The sequence below is a fragment of the Rhipicephalus sanguineus genome, chromosome 5 (genome assembly GCF_013339695.2).
Source record: "Rhipicephalus sanguineus isolate Rsan-2018 chromosome 5, BIME_Rsan_1.4, whole genome shotgun sequence".
Classification (NCBI taxonomy): domain Eukaryota; kingdom Metazoa; phylum Arthropoda; class Arachnida; order Ixodida; family Ixodidae; genus Rhipicephalus; species Rhipicephalus sanguineus.
The window spans coordinates 146,754,425-146,777,715 of record NC_051180.1 but is presented as its reverse complement, the minus strand read 5'-3'; the positions used below and the strand labels follow the sequence as shown (position 1 = coordinate 146,777,715).

The window sequence follows — 23,291 nt, the reverse complement described above, 5'->3', positions numbered from 1 at the left end:
TCATCACCGACGTGAGATAGGGCGCGTTTATACTAAAGGTTCGATGAGTTATGACGACTTGCAGCTCACTTTAATTTTACATGTACGCTGTGAATTTTCATTGTTTAGAAAACCATTGCTTTAGAAAACATCTGGCGTCTTTCGTTAAGCAGCTGGCGTCTTTTCCTCTTGCTTTAGAAACATCTGGCGTTCTTCCGTTTTGCTTTTACAAAACATCTGGCGTCTTTCATTGGTTTATTTCATCAATCAACAGCGTTTTGAACAAAATTGTTATTGATTAATCACGCACAGGAGAAATCTCACCAGGCACTACCTTGGAGGTAAAGAATGGCTGCTAGTGGGAATGAGAGACAGAAGAAGTCGGCTTTTAGCTACCGCTGCGAATTTTTTATTGTTCAACAACGCACAGGAAAAATCTCCCACCGGCACCACCTTGGAGGTCAAAGCGTAAGACTGGTTACGGACTACGACTACGACTACGAGGGACGAACGGGTGCCGCCTTAAGGAGCTTCGCCCCTAAAAATGCTTATGATTTAATAGCAAAGGCATATCCTCTACCACAACATGTGTCAAGAAAGAGTGTGTCTCTCTAATTTGCTCGCATAAAGGTATTACCATTCGCTAACACGCACGCACGCACGCACGCACAGCACACACACACACACACACACACACACACACACACACACACACACACACACACACACACACACACACACACACACACACACACACACACACTACGCACGCACACAAACACACACACACACAAACAGAGATCCTTACACTCGTTTTTATTCTGGATTTCTTTGATATCCAGAGCATCTGAAATATCCGCGTGCACTGTCTTCGGCGGTGACGGCGCAAATGAGCATCTCACGTAAAGTACATCACTCTCCTCGAAGACTTGTGACAACAAACTGATTACACGTTCGACATATAACGTCTCCTGTCTTTAACTTTACGTTACCATAGTCGTGATTGTCTTTCTGCAACCAATTCTGGAGTGATTATATCTTTTGTCTGCAAGGGTTGATCGACAGATGACTTGATGAGGTTATGTGTAGTGATGGGATGTCTAAACAGAAGAATCCAGATGATAAGCTCCGTAGAAATATTGTCGGAACGCTCTACAAGGCAAGACGGTAGTGGTGGTGAAAAACATTTATTGGGATTATTTACAAGAGAGAGATAGGGGAGGTCATAAGGGCCGACCCTGTACAAACTCTAGAGGGGTCCCTAGTCCGGGACCCCTGTGGCTTCCGCGGGGGGACAGGCTCTGACCACGGGGGCTCTTTGGCTCTCCGAGGCCAAGCAGCCGAGCAGGGCAGCCTTCCAGTTCAATCGTGTAGGAGGTGAAGGGGAGGTGATTGGGGGGACCGCCATGTTCGCGAGATGCAGCCGGTTCTCGGCTGAGCACAACATGCATCGAACACACTCTGCACACAGCTGAACGCGTGTACCGGAAGAGAACTGCTTAAGGCACGGGAAAAAAAGTACGAGTGTGGCGTACGCCATCTCTTTCGTGGTTTTTTCTTTCTTTTTCATTTCCAAGAGAATTCTGCTCTCGTGGGAACTCGAATGGTTCTCACGTTCTGCTTGCACGCTTCCCATAATCTACATAACAACAAGCCCAACAAGCAGCAAACTCTGGTAAATGTGTGCATGCACGCCTTGATGCAGCCGCGAATCTGTTGCATTTCGCTAGGCGTGACAACGCTCACTGCAACTCAACCACAAAAAAATAAATAAATAAATCAATTAAGCGTGTACACCTTTCTGCTGATATATGCTTGATCTTCGTTTCTTGGAACGGTGAGGTGGACTTAAGCATCACATGGAATTAAGGCGGTCTCTGATATTCTACCTCTATTCAGGAATTCTAAATTTGGATTCTTCGTCCACGATGGTTTTCCGTAGTTACCTTCCTCGATGGTGGTTGTACCTTGAACAAGCGCAGCTGCTGCATGCGCTTGCTTCCCAACTCCTTCACGCACGCACTGTCAAAAGTACGTCTGAAGTGATCAAGACAAATCTTAGAACGTCGTGCCGTACGTTGAACTCAAACACGTGCCCATGCAGTGTTTTCTGCACGCAACCGTACTTCCTGATGACTTGTCGGAATGCCTGTATTAGAAAAAGAGAAATGTCTGGGGCAGCAAATCTTGCGCATATTTCCACGCTCGCTTCTTGTTTTATTTTTATGTATTCGAGTTTCGCAAACAATAGCTGCTAGCAACGCTCGGCACAGACCGCGCCGGAATTTTCGTGAAACTTCACGATTGTCTGAGATCATTCTGTCAATATTAGGCGCTGGACACGAATAGTCAAGCTTTTTCGAGAGCTTTAGCAAGCGCCAGCAATAACGCTAGAACCTTCGATGCCGCCTGTATAAACACCGACGCGCCTTACCGCAGATCAGATTATCGACGGCCGACGCCCTGTTCGCCGCTGTCAATGCACAGTGTGCATTGCTGTAGTTTGTCTTTCCGTTTCCTGGCCGCAAATTCGGCCAAATAAAGAGCTTCATCTTGGACACGCCGACTGCTGCCTTCGTCAACGTCACGACCCCGGGACAATATATTGGAAACAGAATCATGGCTTCACTAGATCTTTGCTGGCACTGAAATGTGTTAGCGCGGGCTCCGCGCCCTGCAAAGTAGACATAGCTTTCTTGAAGCTTATATTTCGCTGGTAGTAGAAGAGATGGTTACGGTGTACTCGTGTACTAACATCGCAATTGCTGCTTCAATTAGTAGCCACAGTTAGCGCATAGTTGTGTTTGTTGCTTTTATTTATGAGCTAACGCATCTTGTCCTTTTCATTCTAAACAACGTGGGTTGTAGCTATAATGTCTCCCACGCCACTGACGATAAAGCTGATTACTCTGTTTGGCAGGAGGTTCCAGTTTTTTAAATGCTTTATAATGACCGCATAGTCGCTTGGCAGTTATTTATGCCGCAATAGGAGAACTTATGTTATATGACTAGTTTGTTTGTTCATGTTGGGCTCATTGGTGTTCATAAAATTCATAGAATGGTTGAACTGTGCTCGAGTTTCATTAGGCCGTAGTGCAAAGGCATTGCGAACTTGTCAAGTTGCATTTATCGCTGTGTCGATCAGAAATTGTGAACAATATTTGGAACTCTTTGTATACCGGAAATTAGTCTATGGTACCGCGTCGTACCGGTTTTGTGCCTTGAGAACTCATTATGGTTTCCTTAGCGAAGCATTGTGCAACAAGAAGGGCAATAAGAAAAACAATCTGAAAAAATTCGGAGATCTATTGCTGAGAAAATATCTATGTTTCTATCCAGGAATTAATATTCTCTAGCCAGCAATCTGAAGAAGATCCTTCTAATTTCAGTTTACAGCGGCGCATTCCGGTCTTTGTGTGGTTACATTATTCTGAATTACTGTAATTAAATGATTTATTATAATGCTTGCTTGTGTACAACTGTACATAAGTGTGTGACCGAATTTCATCTTACACTAAGTGACGGCCTTTAATTACGAGCAGCTGTGCTGAATGAGACTGCACCTTTTAAGGGGAACCAACCGATGTATAGCCTTCACCGTTCTGTTTATTAGGAAAGTGCTGTAGGCACTTGAATCCAGAAGAATTTATAATTTGCGCTTGCAAAATTTAAGTACATTTTCATTGGTTTGGTGCTTCATGAATATAGGCTAAGTGTAATTACTGAATGACCGAAAAAATATACAGAAACAGATAATGAACCTTCGTAAAGACATTCGATATAATATTAAAAGCAAGCGCAAGTTTTACATCTTAAATGCTAACTTACTGGCAGGTATATTGCCACCCGGTTAATGCAGGTGAAATTCAGATTTTGAACCTGGGTCGGCAATAAATTTCAGGAGGCAAGCACTTCCGCCATAAGCGCTGATTGCGGCAGTCATTCACTCTGGTTCGCAGGTCGTAACACCCTTTGTTGGCGTCTCCTTTTTGTTTCCTTCAGGAAACATCACATAGAGTGCACACTGATAGAGAGGCCTTCCTTTTCGCACGATGCGAAGCATCCTCCTCGCAGAAGCCCTGGAAGGATTTGGTAAGTGCTCCGTGTCGTCGCTGCACCCGTGTAAAAAAGCGAAGTCGCATCCCCGTGTTAAACAATCGTGGTGAAGTATATGGGCCAATCCTTGAAGTTATATCTACAAGATGCCACCGTTTATACTAGTAGGGAGTTACCCACTGCATATCTCTTCTAGGCAAGAAAACTACGTAAGACTTACATAAAATTTTGTCTTTCTATACAACCAACAAAAGTCCAACTCACACTAACAGAAGCAACTTCCAAAATCAGTCTTCCATTGGCGTGCTTACTTTTTGTTGCTTCTTTAATCGGGAAAGCGTAAAATAAAAGCGGAGCTATTTTTTAAAGAGGGCAGGTATGTGGCACGTAGCACAGCACAGGAGGGAAGATAAAAATGATAGGCGATGTCATACGAACCAAAGATTCGCTATGGGCGTTGAGGTACGCCGCCGCGGTATGCTTGTGTGCTTTTTCATAGAGTTTTATAAATTCTTCGATACGGCGTCGTGCGCCTACTTGGTATTTATGTTAGAAATGGCAGAAGAAAAGTACGCATTTCCAGGCGTAAATTTCGTGTAGTGACTGAGTTGGCAGTCCAGCCGACCTATGACATTAAACCCACGATACTGCACTGATGTTCTTGATTTTTCGCTTGAACCGCATGGGTGTCAGTTGAGTGTGAAGTTTTATGATGGCTCGTTTTTCTTTGTTATACACTTTTCTTTCTTCATATTTACATTACATTTACTACTAATAACATCCCCTATACTTTCCTTGGCATTATTCTCTGTTAGTTCTCATTAATATTGTGTATAACAAAGAAAAACGAGCCCTTAAAATTTCCACTTTCCTTCATTCATAGCGAGGGTCTCGTTCTGGCAGACTTGATGCCGTCAGGTAGTATGCGAGGGATTATTGGTCAACTGCCAGCTCGTAATAAGTTCACGTACTGCGTGGCGCCAAATAGCAGAAAAAGAGTGTTCCACACTCGCCGTCATGGCTCTGGCGGCGCTGACTGACACTCCACGTTTAAAATGCACATATATACCCTATAAAGTGGACGGGGGGATGGCCGCCGCGGTAGCTCAGTCGGTAGAGCATCGGACGCGTTATTCGAAGGTCGCATGTTCGGTCCCTGCCCGTGGCAAGTTATCTTTTCGTCCACTTTTCTTTCTTCACATTTACATTACATTTACTACTAATAACATCCCCTATACTTTCCTTGACATTATTGTCTGTTAGTTCTCATTAAGTTTTATGATGGTGATATTAGAATTCGTGACATTCATTACAATTTCTACAAACGAATACAAATCGGGACGAAGTAGTATACTATACGGACGCAGTGTGCAAGTGCAGATGCAGACACAAAAGTTACGCTGCAATATTCAAATGACGTCTTTGCATTTCGCTCTTGCTGGAACGCATCCGCCACTCTCGAAATCAAGGTCCCACGATAAGCCGGTACAATTAAGATAAACTCAAACCGCTTTTTTCCGCGTGCGAACAAAAATGAAATTTTCTATTAGAAAATAATCTTGAGGAAAAGGCAAAAAAGAAGGAAAAAAAAAAGGCATCAACACGGCGCACCAGCCCCACACAATTACAGTTTTCGCCGAGATTTTCTTAATCTCCTACTCCAACGTAACTGGGCGCGGCGAAACGCCGCGCATAACGTTTATGTAGGTGGCTGACGTCACAAATAGCGCCAGGTCGTTCCGCAGCGTGTTGTTTTTCCTGTTGGCCACTATGCTGTAGTCGCGAGAACTGCAATATTTCGCACGCTCTGCTTAAGAGTCCTGGATAACCTTTTGAAACAGAGGCGCTACCATGTTGATTGTAGAGTGCCGGCAAGGATATTCCGCTGCCCGCAAGCGAGGGGCGATTCTAAAGGCAACAGGCCTCGAAACCTGGTAATTGCACGTTTGTGTGCGTTCTCCCATGCCGCAGGCAGTTGCTGCCTTCCGTATGTTGTTTATTATTACAGGGACCGTTATGTGTTTCGGTTACCTACGTTCCCAAACAAGCGCGTTTAGTGTGAGTTCAACAGAGGCAACTATTGCGATTGCTCGTGACCATCCAATGCAAACTCACATTACGGTGGAAGTCCTGAGAACACACGTCAGACATTTTGCACGTGCTCCCTGTCATCACCTTGCAACGCTGCCTTCAGAGAGGCGCCGAGCATCATTCTCTAAAACTATCGTCAAGTACAACGACAAACTTCCCTCGGGCTTCACCACTGCATCTAAACCACCCGATGCCCCCTTCGTGTTTTATTCGACCCACAGTGCAACTCAGTGTGCCAGGGATCCGAAAATATATCTGAGCTGTCGTCACCTGTGCTGAAACAACTATGTCTGCTTCTTTTGCAAGAGAGGTGCGCGTACAGTGTACATATATATACAGATGGTTGCACAAAAATCCAGTGTTCGTCCGGTGCGGTGGTTGTCCCAGCAAGAGCATTACCATCAGCTTTAGGACTGACCACTCCACGACGTCGACAGCTGCGGAACTAGCTGCTCTGTGCGCTGCACTTTGTTTGGTCAATCGGGAACCACCCCAACAATGGCCTATCTTCAGCGACTCAAAATGAGCCCTACAATCTGTGCTATCTGCACTGCGTCGCGGGCCATACGAACAGCTCGTATTCGAAATTTGATCTCTTCTCCATACTTCACATGAGAAAGGGCACCACCTGACGTTTCAGTGGCTGCCAAGTCACTGCGGCGTCATAGGGAACGAACACGCCGATAATGCCGCTCGGGTAGCTCATGAAAGCACACAAAGATACCATCCGACTTTCAAGGTCTGACGCTGCCAGCAGTCTTCGAGGGCTTGCACATGAGATAACGCTCGCTCTATGGTGCCTACCAAGCAGCCGAACCAACCGGACCAATCGTCAACGCCACCTGTCCTCTTTGATGCATCTCTCTATGCCAACTGGACTCCGCCGAAGAGAGGCCACACTGCTTTATCGCTTGTGGCTAGGCGTGGAATTTACGAAGTCCTATTCCTTTCGGATTGGAATGGCCGACAACGCTCTTTGCGATGTCTGTCGCTGCGAGGAGACGCTACACCACGTCCTGTGCGACTGTCCGGCATATAATGTTTAGAGGCAGTCACGGGCGTCCGTTCTAGCGCGTCTTGACAGTGGACAAATGTCTGTTGAAACAGTTCTTGCATGTCTTCAACAAAATACATCACAGCTGAAGGCAACGAATGCGCTGCTCAGGTTTTTAAGAGGAGCGGACTTGGACAAGTGGCTGTGACAGTAATGTCGCGTACCACGCAGGAGTGACCGACTGTGACTGAGTCTGTGTGTGCTGTGTCATGTGCTATCTTTTTCTCTCTCTTTCCTCTCCTACTTTCAATCTCCCCCACCCTGTCCCCATGTGTAGGGTAGCAAACCGGTTTTCTTAAACTGGTTAACCTCCCTGCCTTTCCTTCTCTACTATTTCTTTCTTAGTGAGAATTATCTTTCTTGATTTTTTAGTGGAACGCTCTTTTCGCATGACTGTATAATTGCGCAACCACCTACAATAAGTAGAACAATAGGTATGAAGATTCCTTTTAGCGGCGCATAGTTTAGAGATTAACCTGAAGGTGACGGATATCTTCGACCTTCAAGTGCGCGTGAGGCTATAGCGCAAATGTCACTGCGTACACCATTCATTTCGTAAAGTGAACTTTGAAATGGGACCTTTTTTCTTTCATCTACATACAGGATGTCCACTTAGTGTCTGTGAATGTTGGTTTGCCGTTTTTTGTGGTCTATATCTGACACCTTGTGGATGGGGATCTATTTCACATGTTACGATTTTCTGCATTGCAATTTACTGTCCTAATTCTAACGAACTACTACATCTTAAAATATCCACGTCTAAAGCCACATTTTTTTTATTTATGCAGCACTTCATTGTTGGGGAGAAGCCAGCGTGATATTGTCACTGGTTTCCTGCATTTTTAATTTATACTAATAAGTGAAGGACAGCAAAAAATGAGTTCGTCAGAGCACATGCACTTGGGCCTCAAGGCATTACATTTTTATTTTCTCTTTATTGCGCTGTTTTGTAGCCTACTAAAGTACATCAAATCATTTCTTTAATTGCCATAATTTGTGCTTCACGTTGAACTATATATAGCGCATCCGGTGGCAGCAGTATGACTTTAGGCGCCGAGTTGAATTTATCAAGACATAGCTCTACTGCTACATTAGATGTATTCTCATTTTTAAGTGTTTGCTTATTTCTTCAATAGATATGAACACGGTAGCCAAGTGGCCATTTTACGTTCTACCGACCAATCAACTAGTTTCATGTATGCAACCAGTTGATACGTATAGGTTGATTTCACGAAGCTTGTACACCTTCGGGTGATACGCGATGAAAGCAACTCCACAGCGTACTCACGTCATCGATTAAAACAAAATCAGTCTGTCACTATCGCGCTGACTAGTGCTTTGGTGGTCAGTCACAAAATAACGAAGCAAATAGTGTCATTCTGCTTGGCAACCACCTTCAGCAGCGTGATTACAAAGTCTATATAATGAGGTTAAGGAGCGCATAAACACTTTTATCCACGTGGTGATGTAGCAACTCGGTAAAACGCAGCTTAACGGTATCACAGTGAGCGTTAAGTGCATAACAGTGGAGTCGTTGCACCGTGATGCACGCACGCACGACCGACGCAACGCCCGCGTAATTACGACTGGAGAAGGGAAACAAAAGAATTACAGACCTCAGCGCCAGCCGTCGAGATATAAAGTGTACGAGAGAAAGGTGCGCTAGAGTATCAAGCAGCGTACTTCGCAGTTCCCTGACCCGTGAACCTCGGAGAGATCATCTTAAATGCGAGCACTCACGGACGAAGACACGAGCGTCACATGCATCTCCTCTTTTTCCCGAGCACAACCCGCTTTTCGGTGTGGCGCCTGCGAGCGGTCGGTTAGCGGTCAGCCACCCGGCCAGCGCGACCAGTGCGCCATAGGCAAATCTTGGCGCTGACCTGCCGGACAAGCAAGCGGATCGGTATACTGACCCACACATGGGCTGGCGCGCGGGGATACTGACCCACATGGCGCCGGCGCCACGCATGCGAGACACAATCCCTCGCGTTCGCGCGCAGCGTATATGCATAGTGGCGACGACTACGACGCCTGAGCAGCGGCAGCGGCGGCAACGGCATTCCGATTCCGCTAAAACTCGTCCAGCGGGAGAGGGCCACGAGCGGTGCAAACAAGCAGCAAAGAAACGTGCTTGCAACGGCGGCGGCTGCTTCCCGCGTTGTTGCCGCGGTGGCGGATAAAGTAGACCGCTGCGTGAAGCTGGAGCGCACGCGGGCCGCCTAACGCGAAAAGCAACGTTAAGGCTCCCGGTCTCTCGTCCTGCAGCTCGGCGCTGGCTGCACGCACGGGTTCGTTCTTGCTGGCGCTTGCCGTATCTGCGCGTTTCTTGATTTGCTATTTCGAGAGCACTCCGTGAGTATATGCCGATTCCGCGTGTTTGTCGGCCAATGGGATTCTGGAGACGCAGCGACGGCAGCAGTGGAGGTAACGAGCGGGGACGAGATATAAACGGCACGTGCCGATCAAGGCTTCGACCCTGTTGCGTAGGAACTAAAGAAAGCAAGGAAAGAAGCAATGAATGGCAAGACCTCGATGGCTGCGGCTCAGTCTCGCTCGTTGTATACCGGTCTCGCGTAGTGCAATGTTTACCCGGCACACTACTACGGTGATTGAAATCATCGGCGCCAAATGGGATGGGATCGCACGAAGCAGGCCGAGAGAAGGAGAGGGCTGATGCTCTTGCGGACTAATGCATCTCGTCTTTCCACGTCTGCGGTAGCTAGTAAAAGGTGCTCCGAGGGTGTTCTGATAATCAGTAATCGAGCGAGCGGTGTTCCATGGAACAAGTTTTCATGCACGTGTTTGTTGGAACTTACCCTCGTTAGAAAGCCCCAGTGTTGTATGCGTTACCGAAAAAAAGTAACTAAATACGTTACTCGTTACGCTAACAAAAAAGGAACGCGTTACCGCCCTGCGTTACCCATAAAAAAAGTTAACGCGTTACCGTTACCGTTACCAAAAAAAGTAACGGACGTTACTTCTGCCGTTACTCCATAATGAGAAATTTTAATCATTGCATCTTCGCTGCAGGCACCCACAATAACAATTTTATAAAGCCCAAAGTACTGATTTAACGAGAATAATTTGCACAAATGTGCCGTTCCTTGGCAATACTGTATATAGTGGCCTGAAGCAGCCTGCACAGTTATATTTGATGGCTTCAAACGATGTGGTAGATTGTAAGGGCATTTTTCTCACTGTGACATTAAATATAAGACGATCGATGTCACCATCAGCGCTCTACTCAAAGCAAACATCAATTAACAAGCCTGCAGCATTTATAACGGCGTGCTTATACTAACAAAATTAATGCGCAAACTTGTAGCAACAAAAAATGCTTAAATGGGAATCCAACAAAAAGTATTTGCGCGCAATTTTTTTTCGAATTAACCTGCATAATTACCGCAAAAAATTGCGACTGTGTACGTGAAGCTGTTCAGGGTCAGCCTTGCTTCCTCAGGTATTCAATAGCCAGAAAGCTAATCGCAGCTACAGATAGCAAGACGCCAGACTAATTTTGGAAACGAAGTTCATAAGGAGTGTCAAAGTATTGCACGAACAACTTTCTAATGTAATTGCAACTTTCTGAATGTAAGAAGCAGTTGCATTTCAAAGCTGTCATTGGATAGCTTGCCTCGTTTCTTGGTGAATACCTCCGCAGCTACGCTAAATAGGCGCTCGACGGACACGCTTTGTGGTACTCCTGTATTCACTTTCAGAAAAAGCTGGTGAACGCGCGGGCTTTCCTTGAACCCACTCAGCGCGATGTAATGATGCACCAAAGGTACCGAGACAGTCGTTCATCCACAGGTGGCGATGTTGTTGAGAACGCATTTCCGAAGAAGTCATCGTTGAGCTAAGGCAGCCAGCTATATCTCAGTCTTGATCTCCGCAAGCCAAGAAAATCTCGACAGCTGGCTTTTGACGGTTACGAGGACCGCATTTCGCTTCGATTCATCTAACAGATCCATTTAGGAAATTTCGAAAATTTGCTCCCAAATGCAATCTTCCCCGCGCTGCAAAGGACCCCGCGCGTGGTCGCTTTGTCAACGGTTGGCGGGCCGGCAGCAGTCTGCCACTGCGATGAAATAACATCGGGGAGAGCTTCGGGAAACTAGCTCCTATACGACAGGAAAAAATTTTGTGTAAAGTTGCGACACGTAAAGTGGGCAGTCACAAAATAGGTGTGGCAACACTAAGTGAGACGGGTATTTTGTCAGCTATGTGCGACCAGACAAAGTCACCAACTGCTATCAAGGCTGTGATAGATTTTCTCAAGAGCACAGAACTGGACACAAGACTATAGCGAAACCACTAGGTCACGTGGTTATTGTATTATTGTATATACGCATAACTCTTTCCTCTCCCCATCATCACCCCTCATCACTCCTTTTTTCCCCTTTCCCTTTTCCCCTGTGCAGAGTAGCAGGCTAGAGCGCACTAGCTCAGGCCGACCTCTCTGCCCTTCAAATAAATTCTCTCTCTCTCTCTCTCTTGTGTAAAGTTCTTGAGATCATTGGAATAAAAAGTAACGAGTAACGTCACACCTCGCGTTACCGAAAAATGGTAACGTAAGTACGTTACCCGTTACAGTTCCGAAATAGTAATGAGTACGTTACTAAGTTACTGAAAAAAGTAACGCGTTACCGGTAACGCCGTTACTTGTAACGCGTTACCGCCAACACTGGAAAGCCCTAAGGGAGACCTCCCTAAGGAAGGCTACAAGGCGTTAACGAAGTCAAATTCTATTGCTTAGACACTGAATTATCCACAGATCCCCGGTTTAGAAGCCTTTTGATAATTTATGGACTTGCCGTGGTCTCTGTTTATTGTAGTATGCGTGACACAGGATCATACTGACGAGGTGGCCCCAATCATATCGTAGACGAAGAAATCAATTTTCATACTGAAAATTGGCAGCGCAAACAAACGGGACACAGAAGAGGAACACAAACAGGCGCAGACTGCGCCTGTTTGTGTTCCTCTTCTGTGTCCCGTTTGTTTGCGCTGCCAATTTTCAGTATGAACCTATACCAACTTGCCCGCCTTTCAACACTTCTGGAAATCAATTTTGCCTTTTATTCATACACTATCACCACGAGGCTTCTCTAAGCAGTCATAAAAATGTTAACACTGATACAATGAAAACGCACACAAATATACAAAATAACTCCAGCATTCGCTTGCTGCTCGAACCGTTCTTACAGTTAAGACATGCAAGCCTACTCCGGGGCCACAATCTTGTGCATAAACTGTAGTAATGTGAAACTGCGCTTAAGGGCTCATTCCGATGCTCCCGTGTTAAAACATTTTGCTTTTAATGGAAATCGTCACTTCGTTCACGTAGCACATTTAGATAAATTGAATATGAGACCTCTATTTAGAGACTGCTTGCCTTCCGGAAATTATTTTATTACTCGCCTATTTCGCTCACGGAAAGGTTGCACGGTTTATTGAACTATATTCAACTATCGAACCATAAGTACAATAGGAAAGCAACCGTCTCCGCGGTGACTTGTACTCAAACCTGTCGCCTATTCAGTTTCCTCAAAACGTTTCCCCGGATGCTTCCGTCATGGTGTAATTCAGATTTTGTTTGTTAAATATTACTCAAAGAAAGTGATTTCGTGCATTCGTCGGAAAAATGCGTCCATTATTAGTGGCAAATTATTTCTCGGATTATGATTCGCAACGTGCCGTAGTTCCTTCACCGTGACTTCAGATATTTAGAGTTATATTAGATGCGTTAAGGAGACTCCTCCTACTACATGACATTCATATAGCGTTTTCTTCCGGTGCCGTTTCAAGCAATGGCGTGGCTCTGTTGTAAAACACCTGCTTGTCACGCCAGAAGGCATGGGTTCGATCCTCAGTCGAACATAAGTTTTTTATGATTTATTTTATTTGCATCTTTCTCGAGTTTTCGCTCATAACCAACGACGCCGACACAGACACCGGAATTTCTGCGAAACGAGCTCCTATAACACTTTAAAAGGACTGAGCGTTGGGCGAGTTGGTACTCCATTACTACTAAAAACTACGCAAAATAAGCAGGGACAAGTGAGACACTCGCACAAGTGCAGACTAGCAACATTTGCGTAGTTTTTAGTAGTCCTATAACACTGTCGCGTTAATACATCTACATCGGATGAAGCGTCCGAAGATTGGTTGAATTCAGGCTTATAGCCGGAAGCGGGGCGCCTCAAAGTTTTGGCGGGGTAGGAGGCAGAGAGTTCTTTCGTTTCATTTTATTTATTGATACTCTCAGGGCCACAGGCATTACAGATGGGAGTGTGTAAAAGAATACAAGTACAAACAAACAAGAAACGTAGGAAAAAAAGAAAAAGAAATATATTTGTTGTTAGGCTCCTAACTATACAATATTAGCTAGCGTTGTTTTAAAAAAGTTGATGGTATTCAATGGCGGCGACGCTTACGGGAAGGTGGTTCCAACATCGGACGTTTATATTCAATAACGTATTTTTATATTTGATCAAATATAGTGGGACCTATCGGGCGTATAAAATGCAATAATACATACATATAATTTAAATGCTTCGTTTTCTTCTGTGTAATAATTACAGATACTTGAGTATCCCACTCAACTATTTGCGGCCCTCGGAAAGTGCGCCCCCCTCCCCTCCCCTCCCCTCATGAAAATATTTCCTGGCTACGCACCTTATTGGAGCATTAATGCCTATCAAATGCTCTTTAATCCCTGTTTATTGAGCAACCACTATATATAGGGCCGAGCTAGTGCGGGAACTTCAAGGAGTCATTGTCACTCTGTTATGGCTAAACCATTAACTATAGGCCCGAACTAGTGCAGGAAGTCGAAAAGGACGCCGCTCCCGCCCTACCATTCGCTTTTGTGTCTTTTCTGGTTTACCAGTTTGCGCGCGGTAGGAAACGTGCTTTAGTGTCCCATTTTCTCATTTATCGATACAGCATAACAAAATAGCAGCGAGAAACCAGTCCGCCCCAGCGAAGCGATATTTGCAAACTATATTTTGCTGTAGGCATTCCTAACGTCGAGATCTATCAGGGAAAGTCAACGTCAAAGGTTCGCATTTTTTAATTTCGCACTCGTACAATACTGCTACGTCCTACGTCTCTGTTACGTCACAGATTTCAAGGCATGCTTTTCGTGTTTTTGACAGTTTTTGCAAAGTGCTGTGTTGAGCGTACTGTTATTTCCTTGCAGAGTGTAATGATTGCTTAAAATAGACAGCTAACTAGTCCCAAGCAGAAGCTCCCGAAAAAAAAATCTATATCTCGTCATGATAGGCTTTTGCCACACACAAAAAAAAAAAAAAGTTATGGTGGCATTTATCACCAAACCTTCGTTACCGCCTCTTGCTTTAGAAGCTTTCCGCATCACGCTGAGGCTGACATTTCTGGCACTCTCTCGCAAAGCATCGTGAATAGATCGGGTAACCGCGCCTCTCAACTATGTGAGTCGCGGGTTCAATCCCGGCCGCGGCGGTCGCATTTCGATGGAGGCGAAATGGTAGAGGCCCGTGTACGTTAAAGGTGCACGTTAAAGAACACCAGATGGTCGAAATTTCCGGAGCCCTCCACTACGGCGTCTCTCATAATCATATCTTGGTTTTGGGACGTAAAACCCCAGATATTATTATTATCAACTATGTGAGTGAGAAATGCCCCAACAAACTGCACTGTATTTACAGAAATTCCTTCTCCACTCTTTTTTCGCAATATTAAAGAAAGAAAGAAAAATAAATAAAAAAAAAGCAGTAGCTCAGGCAAGCCAAGGTTCGCTTGCGCCCATTTCTCCGATAGGGCAAGTTCTCCTGAGTTTTCATGAATAATATTATTGTTGTCATTATTATTATTATTATTATTATTATTATTATTATTATTATTATTATTATTATTATTATTATTATTATTATTATTATTATTAGATGCGAAAGTATCTTATGCTCAGGGCAGTGCCCGTTCTGCGGCGTCCGCATCCATACTGCGCATGCGCCAACTCTCCCCCTCTCCTCGCTGAGCGCGAGGAGGTGTGAGGAGGTGGCGTGAGCGCTGCCTCCGCTTCGTTTCTCCTCTCCCGTTTCTCTCTCTCCGCCACGGCTCTGCGCTCGTATATAATGCGGCGCGCGCTCGCTCCCGTTGCACTCTCCTTCGCAACGGCGCTATGGACGTTTGCGAAGCTGAACGTAAACGGCAACGCCGGCAACCGTTCAGCTTCTCTTAAACGGCAACGCCGGCAACCGTTCAGCTTCTCGAAGCTGCGAGGCTTCGAAAGCCCGCGTTCGCTGTGCTTCCGTCATTAGAGAGTTTTAGTGCTGGGGACCCCAAGCCACCTGCGTACGCACGCTCTTGCGTTCCTTCGTACTCCCAGCCGCATCCACGGAGAATACAAAAGAGCGCAAGGGCCCGCGCGCCCCCAAGCCCGCGGGAACCCAGCAATAAAACTCTCTATTCTCTCTCTGTGCAGCGGTGTGCGAAACGCCATGAACAACGTCAACGTCGGCGCTAGTTGCAGCGGTAGCGCCACCACCGCGGAGCAGAGGAAGGCTCGGGAAGCCGAACGTAAACGTCAGCGTCGGCAAGCGGTAATTCAAACGCCTCGACAACCACCGTCTCATAAGTCACATAAGAGAAACGGAAACTCGATGCGCACCCCCCGCGATGCTTTCGCATCCCACCATGGTTGCCCGTAGGGGGAGATGATGTCTAATTTTATTATTATTATTATTATTATTATTATTATTATTATTATTATTATTATTATTATTATTATTATTATTATTATTATTATTATTATTATTATCGATCGGATCATTGAGCGTTAGCAACTTTTTAACGGTCTCCCATTCGTCCCAACTCGTGCACCGTTGTTGTGCGATGCCTACAACGCCACTCGCTGCCCTCCTCATGACGTCATCGTTTCTGAGGTGCCCTCCACTCACATTTTTAGTCTGTGCATTAAAAGGCAACCGCCGGTGAAGACGCTCCCTCCACGTGCATCATACATTTTGCTTTTCTTACATGCAGTACAGAAATAGTTTCGCATAACCTGCGCTCCTGCTTAGAGCAACAATGACTGTATTGAAAGATATACCACAGGTAAACCGCGCCAACTTGTCTCTCTGTACCCATGGGTGGCGTTTGCTGCGTATAACAGTTTACGAAGAGCGCTGTGTGGACTGTACCGTTAGTTTCTTGCGGAATTTAATCCTCGCTCTTTGCGATGCCTGTCGTTGCAAAGAGACGCTACACCACATCCTGTGCGACTGTCACAGACAGTCACTGGCGTCCGTTCTAGCGCAGCTTGACAGTAGACAAATGTCTGTCGAAACTGTTCTTGCATGCCGTCGACAGAAGACATCTCAGCTGAAGGCGACGAAGGCACTGCTGAGGTTTTTGACCGTAATGTTGCGTACCGCGCAAGAGTGACTGACTGTGTGTGTGCTGTATCGTGTGCTATCTTTCTCTCTCTCTTTCCTCTCCATCTTTAAATCTCCCCCACTCTGTTCCTGTTGTAGGGTAGCAAACCGGTTTTACTAAACTGGTTCACCTCCCTGCCTTTCCTTCTCTACTATTTCTTCTTCCTAATCCTCACTCAAAATAGACAGCTAAATAGTGTTAAACTGAAGCTGCACCTAAGCAAAGGTTGTGAACGAGTCTTTTGTGTATATATGTGCGTTTGTGGCTGTACGTACTATTTGTGTGACTATGTGATTATTGTATATACCATAGCCATCACCCCTACACCTGCAGTAGCAAGCCAGGTGACAAACCAGGCTAACCTCTTCGGCATTGTCATTACAGATTATCTCTCTCTATATATATATATCGTCATCAGTGACAAGCGCTACAAAAAAAAAGCTATGGTTGCATTTATCGCCAAACTTTCATTTCCGCTCCTTGCTTTAGAAGCTTTCGAGATCACGCTTAGGCTGAAATTTCGGGCACCCTCTTGCAAAGCATCTTGAAGAGATGGTGCAACCGCGCGTGTCAACTTTGTGTGGGGCAAATGCCATAACAAACTCCATATTCGAGGAATTGCTCCTGAGAACTCGCTGCTTCACTCTTTTTTTACTCGCCCAAACATCACGCGCCGCCTCCCCCCTATCCTACACCTGAAAGAGGTTCGTCCCTCCACCGCAAAGGGCGCTGCCGTGGGCTCACATCAGAAAGAGATAGAATGTTGGAATGGTGGAAACATTGAATGACTCCGACCCAGGTGAAAAATATTTACTCACGTTTCGACTCCCATACCGGAGCCTTGTTCACAAAGATTCAATGTGAACAAGGCTGCCGTGTGGGATCCGGAACGTCACGAAATGTTTTTCACTTTGGTCCTTCAATGTTTCCACCAGTGTTTCATACCGACAGGACGAGATTTTATCAGATCCTCGGTTTCAGAACGTTAGACTGCGACAATATGCTGCAACCGATGAAATAACTCCTAATTATAACAAACAGGTTAGGTAGCTACATGCTGCCGTCGCGTTTCGAAGGGGACGCAAATGACGGCAATCTTCTTCATCATCAAAGACATTGCCAAGTCCAAGCAAAAAACTGTTTGCTTAACAAGCACAAATCCAGCTGGACTACGATACCTACGACCCTCCTTAAGAGTCATTTCTAATTATCTAAATGTACTTATCAAACCCAGCAGTGCTTTACACTTCTTTGAGTGTCCTTTCAAACGCTCATCGGCGTCCTGTTTAGGCCGGCTTTTGTGTGGACACACGCGGGTATCGTTCAAAAGGCAACAGCGGCACGGTTGCCGGTTCGTTGGGACATGCCAGCACCCGGCTGCGATAAACCGTGAATCGAATACTGCGAGAGAAGGCGCGACGTCGTTGTTATGGGCCAAGGACGTCTCCTACGGCGTCGTTCCCGGTCCTTCAACTTGACATGCCCACTGCCGCGTAGAAGTGGCCTTCGGAAGTCGTCGTGGCTTTGTGCACTTACACAACGCGGGGCACCCGCAGGCTCGCACCGTCTCGCTTCAGTGTCAACGACTCCGTGAGCTGGTTCCCCTTCCGACAGACCTGCTCCCTTGAACTTTTGCCACTACGCTCGCCGCAGTTATAGACGCTTTGCTCGCAGCTGCTCTGGCCGGGAACGCGCGGAATGTTAGCGTCGTGTAAGAGCGGAGGACCTTGTTGTCGGCGTCTGTGTGCCGGCTCGACCGAGAAATAAACACGAGGTATCGAGCGTTTCCGTCTCGTAATTGGGTACACGAAAGTAAACGCATGACGTTTGCACATCGAATTAACTACTAACAAATGCTGTAGCAATGTTTCTGAAATGTTGCACAGAAAAAAAATCAATTAAAGCACTATCTACAAACATCTTTCTTGCTTGGTGCTTAATTGCTATCATTTTTTAGACTAATTATGGTCTCACGTAAGTAACTTCAAAATTTCATCTTCTCTACTCGATCTATGCGTTCTATCGGGATCATATTGTCCTATATGGATTTCCTTGTGGCTTCATGCCACAAACGGGTGGTTGTCAATCCCTTCCTTATACCTTCCGCCACCTTGCGGGATTCTGCAGAACCTATTTGCAGTATTCTGTGAGCATGCGCTTCGAGTTGTCGATTAATTCGCCCTCGCGCTTTCAGTTGTTATAGCTTCCTGGGTAGCTCACTTGGTAGAGCCAGCAGTAAAAAGTGTTTCGCGAATGATTGTAAGAATAATGCATTGGCATAATTTTGTTTGGCTGAAACAACGTAATATAGCTTAATACATGTACTTTTCGTTTTCCTCGCACTTTTTTCCCGTTGTTCTGTAGGTCGCGCTACGGCACCTATTGAATCTGAGCTATGGCAAATGCAGACTGTACTTCTATGGTTGTGCTTTAAAGTACCGGTATTATTTCTACGAAGAAAAATGCATGGTTTGTTTATATGCATCAATTACTGTCATGCTTCGATTCAGTATGACATCCCTTTTTTCGTTCGGAGAGGTTGGGCTGGATGACGTACACGTGTTTGAAATGATCCGCTGTTAGTGCTCATTAATATTCAGTAATACAGTGTAATATCTGGTAATATGTGTAACATACAGTAACCTACATATATCAGAGCTGCCCTATGGGTGGGGATCGTGAGAACTATGGGTAAATATACCTACGTCATATGTACCAGACAGTTAACCAATATTACGAAAGCCCATTTCGAAACCCGGAACACATGCGCAAGCATATTACAGAGACACATATCTCAACGCTATAAAAAAAGCTTTTTTCTTCATCGCCAAATGAAGGACAACACGCTCATCGCACTCCTAGTAACAATTGACAAGATGTGCGTATGGTCGCGCGTAGATGTGTCTTGGGAGCTTTGGGCACTCCTCGAACCATATGAAGTTTCATGCTGTACTCTTCCCTTATTTTATTATTATTTTTGCGATGTGTTCGTTTTGTTCATATCGACTTTCTTAATTTTCGGTGCCATAGTGCGACATAACAGTGTGACCTGTAACGTTCCGTCATTTCTTTGTTCTGCTAGTGCAGTGATCAATGTTGACAGGAATAAGCAACACCGTAATCTAGTTCACAATTCCCAGGCTCCGTAGAAATCACCTGCATTGTTAACATCGTAGCGAACACTATTTGTACGATTAGCCATAGAAAAAAAAAAACATTAATATGATACCATCCAGAAAAGTCACAGTTTCTTCACGATAGACTCTTCTAATCTGTGTTACTAAATCTGCATCCTGGTTCCTTTTCTGGTGCTTGTTACGCCGTTGCATGAAGATCAAATGATAAAGATTTGTCAAACTCCATAATGAGCATTTCGTCCATTAATAACGGGAGGAGCTAATGCTTGAGCACTCTTCGCAGTAAGGAATACTTTGCAGTGCTCTCGGAAGTGATAAGACTACTACAGAGTGCACCCTTGAGCACTTTAACATAAAGCTGTAAAACAACATTGCCCTCAAGAACATATCCACGGCTGCCTGTTTACCGTGGATATGCCATGACAGAGGTATATGTGGAATCTAAACACACATCACTGATAACTTATGGACAGCGCGTGCGTAGTTGATGCCAAGTTCGTCAGTGGATAATCAGGCTACCGACCGATTTGCAACAAATATTCTTAAATTTGCATATGCCGTTAATACGCTGCGAAGCGGTAAAACAGTAACAGTTATGAAATGTAATTTGTTGTTGCTATGCTTATAACTAGTACATTTACATTTGTGATGCTGCAAGGTGGATGAAACAACCGAGTGTTCGGTACAGTTCTTCAATGATGTCCGTGTGAATGTACGTGGACCTTCCTTCGTACGAGAACGGCACAAGAACGCTCGTAAGGAAATGCGAAGTGGTATCTACGCATTCCATTCGTTTTTATGCTTTATACTACAAGTATAAGACCAACTCCACTTGTGAGACTGTAAGGTCTAGAACATGCTCCTTGAGGCGTGGACAAATTCTTCCATTACATGGTTTTTCCAGAAAGCATCATGGTGAAATTGCGTTTTCGCGATGCAGGTATACTGGTACTTATATGTCTGCACCTTTGACTGTTGGCCTTTGGTAGCACCTCTCAGGAAATATTGAGTTATGAATGAACGGCGGATAAAATTAATAATAGGGTAACATTAATCATCGGCGTGCCACCGAGAATATTAGATTAAGGCATTCCTACTCGATGGCGCGAAATTACATACGCGGTTAGTATATATAACTGCGTGACGGTCGTTTGCAGACTAGGAAGACAGCAGTTGAGAAAGTAATGATTTCTCACATCTTTACGACAGGCTTCATGAACTTTAAAAAGGAAAGTGTGTACAAAATAGTTCGCTGAAATACCTCACTGTCAGTCTTCTTTTCTTCGTTCATTAGATATCAATCAGAGATTTCAGAATAAATTCCAAGCCGACCTCTCCACGTCATCTGTTTTAGTGTCCCCGACACAAGGGAAGCAGTCGCACACTGACTATATAAAAAAATAAGCAGAAACGAATTCTCAGAACACCGAAGAGTGCCCAGAATATCGTTCCCTAGACTTACCGTGACAGTTATCCAGATCTGGCAATATACTCCGGTTCAACACGCGGGCACAACGCCGAGCCGGGCAGGGCCGATGGGGTTCGGAAACGCGGCGTCCTCCCTGGCGCCGGCATCAACCACGTCGTCTACAGAACGACGACGAAAACCTCTTACTCTTTTTATCTTCTCTTCAAGAGCAGTTCACACCGATCACTCACGAACCGAAGCCTCGCACGGAAGGCCGCACGCGGAAGGGGTCGTCCGACCGAAGGAAAACAGCTGTGGCCGCTCCTCCGTTGCACCGAGACGTGGTCACCACCGGCCGCCGAGTAAAAGTAGTCGCAGTCCTGGAGGCGTGGATGGATTCGACAGCGGCGTCCTTGAGCTGAGGGCCAGCTGAGGGTCCTGCTCTCCGCGCTGCTGCTGCTGCTGCTGCTGCTGCTGCTGCTTCAGCTGATGCTCCGAGGGGGGCGCCCGCTCTGGGTGCAAACGAGTCGCGCACGGCCGAGCGGCGCTGAGCGCTCGCTGGAATGGGAGCCTCAGCGGAGACGGCGTCGGAGCGGAGCCGCCTGGAAACCGGGACAGCGCAACCTACAGCCCTAGGGGCGAGAGAGAGCGGCTCCTGCATCCAGCCATCCAGACGCGGCTCTCCGGTGTCGCCGCCCTCCCGGTTGCCGCGGAGAAGAAAAGGTTCAGCCGCTGTAGGTAGGTGTACCTGGGCAGGCATGGGGTCTCCTGTAGTAATACGCGGCCCGGCGTTTTCTCTCTCGCTGATCCGCGCCGATCTACTCTCGCCGCCACGGAGACCGGGCCATATCGTGTGGTTCGCCACTTCCCCTCCCTCACCTTCCACATTCCATCGTCATCGAGCAATGATTCTCTGCCCACACTCTTGATCTCGTTGAACATCGGTTCCACTCGGTAAGCGGAACACTTCTGCAGATATGTTCCGCTTACTTGTGATCTCTGTAGAACGAGATTAAGGGTATACCGAATCCTTAAGCATCCTTCATACTGGCATTACGTCGCGCGCAGGGTCTTCGCGGTCACCCAGTTTCCTTGGCTTTATTGCCATCTCGCCTTATTTTCTTTTTTCCTACGCTCGTTATTGCGTTGTTTGACCCCCCGTTGCGCACTGGCACGCGAGACAGTCGGAGTCGGGTCGTACCAGGACACTTCCGAGCTGCCTGCTCACGACGATCCCAGTTGGCTGGCGTCGTTCCCTCGAAATGGTTTGCAGTGGAGCGTCACGCGGTTGCAGCCGCGGTGACCTGATGATGTTCGCGGCCTCCTTCCTATCCAGACCAAACCTCAGTAACGAAGATTGCGCACTTACGTTCGGCCCTGTGTTGCTGCAGAAGCCCCGACGTTAGCATTCCTTATCAACTGCGAAGCGGTTTAAGCCGGCCGTAAAAACTTTGATGTGTACAAAAAACTATAACGGATATGTGCCACAGAGATTGAGCCAATCCCACTACTCGCCGGTGGTCCAATAAAAATGAAGAAGGCAACAGATGGGCGGCAAACACCAATCAACATTTTTACACAGACGCAACCAGTAATTGAGGAAAGCTTTATTAAACCGTCGGGATTAACCCAGTGATAAACACCGCGGCCGCACGATCCAGATTCGCTGAAACATCTGTACGGAGTGCTTCAGCGGTACGTACTACGAGAGAATATTAAGGAACGGGAAAGGCAAAGGCGACTGCGAGAAGACCCCGAAGAGATGGAAGCCCTACGCCAACGACGACGTGTCCGTAGTTCTATGGGAGGTGCGAACGCTTGGTTTCAGCGCGAGTCTCTGTCTCTGGAGTTTGGGCATACGTGTCATGTCTCTGAACGTATATCGTTTAAATCAAACCACGCTGAGCTGAAAAGCAACCTAGAAACAACCTAGCATCCCCTAGCTAAAGCCTAGCAACAAAGTAGAAGCAACCTGGAAACAACCTAGAAGCAACCTAGAAGCAACCTAGAAGCAACCTAGAAACAACCTAGCATCCCCTAGCTAAAGCCTAGCAACAAAGTAGAAGCAACCTAGAAGCAACCTAGAAGCAACCTAGAAGCAACCTAGAAACAACCTAGCATCCCCTAGCTAAAGCCTAGCAAC

General features: G+C 46.1%; 1 protein-coding gene across 2 annotated transcripts in view; it reads right to left on the bottom strand.

Moving 5' to 3' along the window:
- The window catches only part of LOC119394319 (serine protease 30), a 179,311-nt gene extending 157,808 nt beyond the window's left edge, over positions 1-21,503 (bottom strand). Inside the window, exon 1 of one of the 2 annotated variants that reach the window (XM_049415743.1) lies at positions 21,203-21,503. The gene's annotated coding sequence lies outside the window, so the exon portion shown is untranslated. The remainder of the gene's footprint in view (positions 1-21,202) is intronic. The other variant, XM_049415742.1, reaches the window with a different exon arrangement.
- Between the last annotated feature and the right edge of the window lie 1,788 nt (positions 21,504-23,291).